The 2,771-nt window shown below is 41.6% G+C and overlaps 1 long non-coding RNA gene across 1 annotated transcript; it reads left to right on the forward strand.

The window, feature by feature from the left end:
• The first annotated feature begins 220 nt into the window (after positions 1-220).
• LOC133273497 (uncharacterized) lies at positions 221-2,476 on the forward strand. The gene is made up of 2 exons (XR_009744843.1): positions 221-485; positions 1,110-2,476. It is a non-coding gene; the product is annotated as an uncharacterized LOC133273497 (long non-coding RNA).
• Positions 2,477-2,771: the final 295 nt, after the last annotated feature.

A 2,771-nucleotide genomic window follows, 5' to 3' on the forward strand; every position in this document is an offset into this window, starting at 1 on the left:
AGCTGCTGGCAGCACCTACATGGGCCTTCCAGTATGAACAGGCCTACAGTGCAGAAAATAGGGGTGGTTGCTGCCGTTTTCTCCCTGGCTGAGGGAAGGCATTGACTAGAGCACTGGTCAAGAAGGTTTTCTCTGAGAGAACTCGGAACCAAATGGCAGGTCTGAGGAAGTACAGGTATTTGCTGGTTTAGAGCCTTAGGGAGCATTATGGAGAGAATAGTGTAGGCATCGTAAGTTTGACTTCCACCTGGACAGAGATTTCAGTCTTAGAGTATGTTTTTGATTTTATATTCAGAACCTTTTGTCTTGTTACTTGCTGCTCCTCAAAGTCTGAAATAATGGCATAGAGCAAAATTTATGTTGAGCCACTCTAATCTGTGCCTCATCTGGACCACCTCATCCCCAGTGCTTGGTGGATACCAGAGCTGACATAACTGGACACTTTGCTCTTGCTGTGTTCCCTCCTCCCAGGAGCAGAGAACAAGGTCAGTGATTCTTTACTGAGATGAGGGATTTTATTTCAATGGTCCTTAGTCCCTCTTTGTTTATGTGTAGAAAGGAAGACCTCCTGTTGTTTTGATATGATTGCTAAGGTCACTTTTTAGGCTGGTTGTATTTGGCTAATGATAAAAAGGGCTGCAGAATCTGCTGTTTGATATGTTCCATGAAGCCTTAGCTCCTGGAGTCAAGTGCGATATTGTTTTGGTTTGGGTGCCCCCTTTATTCAAAAAAGGGGGAAGGCATTTGGTGTCCATTGATATGGGGAGAAGTGCAGGAAACTTGAAGGAAGATGACTGTTAGTAGTAAGCATTGTAAAAAGAGGAAAGCAGATAAAGAGCTCCAAACAAATACACTGATGATTTTAAGTTAGTCTTGCAGTTCTCAGGGCAAATTGAGGGCTGGAGTGAGCAGCACTGGCTGAAAGCTCTCCTCCTTTTGTACCCTTCAAAACAAATCAGGGCCTTTATTTCTTTATCTAGATGATAGTGCTGAGTTGGTTACTAAAAGATGCAGGCAGCCAGGTGTTTAAGATCTTCACCTGTATAAACATCCTGACATGTAGATGTTTGCTGTAATGTTGACTTTAACAGAAACTTTTGTGCTTTCAGGCTGCTGTCAAACATAGGTAGGGTGGAACCCCAGATTTGGGGCTTTGTGTCCACACAGCCGTGACTAAGGCATCGCTCCCTCCTGGAGGCTGAGCAGTACAAAGGAATGAAGAAAAGAGGGACTCAGACTTGTACAGGGGAGACCAGTGAAAACTCAAAAAGGAGGAAAGAGTTGAGAAAGTTCCAAAAAGGCTCTAGATGACATCTGGTGCTTTCCTGAGCTGAGACAGAAATGAAATGAATGATACCACCAAACACGTTTCATTCCACAGATGCAAAATGGTAACGTTCACTGGATACTGGGGAGTTGCTCTGACAAATGGAAGTGCAGTCTGCCACTCCTCTTAGCGCCTGACTCCCTCTCAGGATAGGGCTGCAAACCTCATCTTTTCTGACCAAAAGCACTAAATAATACTTGTCAAAGTACTAGACCCCAATTCAGCAGTTTCACTGGGGCTGGTTAAATTCTGACATTCAAAGTACATTCAGGAATTTGAAGCGGCATCTGTTCCTGTTTCCAAAACTTTGAAGAAATATCAATGTATTTCTTCAAAGCAACCAACTACAATTACTGTATTTGCAAAAGGAGCAGTGCTGGTGTGTGTAAGAGTTATGTGAGCAGTTCTAATTTGGGACATTCTGAAATCAGAATCGGGATTCTAAGTCAGAAGATTCAGAACAGGGGAATCTTCCTACCAAAGAGGAAGGCTTCAGCACACCTTAGTGCTGCACCTGCTCAGAAGAGGACCTGTGCAAAAGCCTGGCTGGCATAGGGATCCTGTGATCAATGTTTGGAATACCTGCATGCAGTTAATATACTCGCATTACTTAGGAGTGCTACCTGGGGTGGTTCAGCAGCAAAACCCACCAGTTTTTGTTATGTTCTAACAAAGTTTATTCTTTCACTAATTTCCCCCTCCCATTCATTTTTAAAGAAATCATTCACCTTATTAATTTGTTTCTTACTGTTCTCCAAGAGGGTCTGCAGCGAAACACCAACCCCAGCAGTGTGACGCTTACAAAAACAGGGGTGCAAAGTGCATTGCATTGACTAAATGTTGCTGCTAGACGCAGTTATTTTGTGGTTCAAAAAGTCCCTGGTAGTTTGACTCTAATTACAAATGCAGTGCACTCTCAAAGCACATAACAAGAAGATCACTGGCAGACAGCAAGAGTTCCTTCAAGGAAAGGAGCCTCTGTCATTTCAAAAGCATAATATTCTCTTAAGAATGATAAGGAAAGATAGGATCCATGGGAATACACAGGAGATATGATGTTTCATTAAATGTAGATTACAGTGATCTTTGTCACTTGCATTTAAAAAGCAAAGCAGCACATAGTAATTTAATAAAGATAGTGTGAAATTCTTGGCGTGTGACCTCATCTACTCATTTTTTGGGTAAAACTCAGGTTGGGGGTATACTTGAATAGGAGCATACCATTCTTTCAGTCTAATTTCCAAGTATTGCACCAGTGTCACATGCAAAGAAACTTGTCCAGGACTAGCAAGATCTCCATTAATTTCCTTCCATACAAAAATATCTCATTGCTTGTGTTTTTATCAAATGGAAATCATGTTAAATAATTTATTAAGAATATGGAAGATGTGCAAAACATATGACTTTATTTTAAGGGTTGAATCTTCACTTTGTTGAAATTGGC

Source organism: Pezoporus flaviventris, unplaced genomic scaffold, assembly GCF_033815535.1.
Source record: "Pezoporus flaviventris isolate CSIRO_AGI_PZ_B2104156 unplaced genomic scaffold, CSIRO_AGI_Pfla_v1 ptg000031l, whole genome shotgun sequence".
NCBI lineage: Eukaryota > Metazoa > Chordata > Aves > Psittaciformes > Psittacidae > Pezoporus > Pezoporus flaviventris.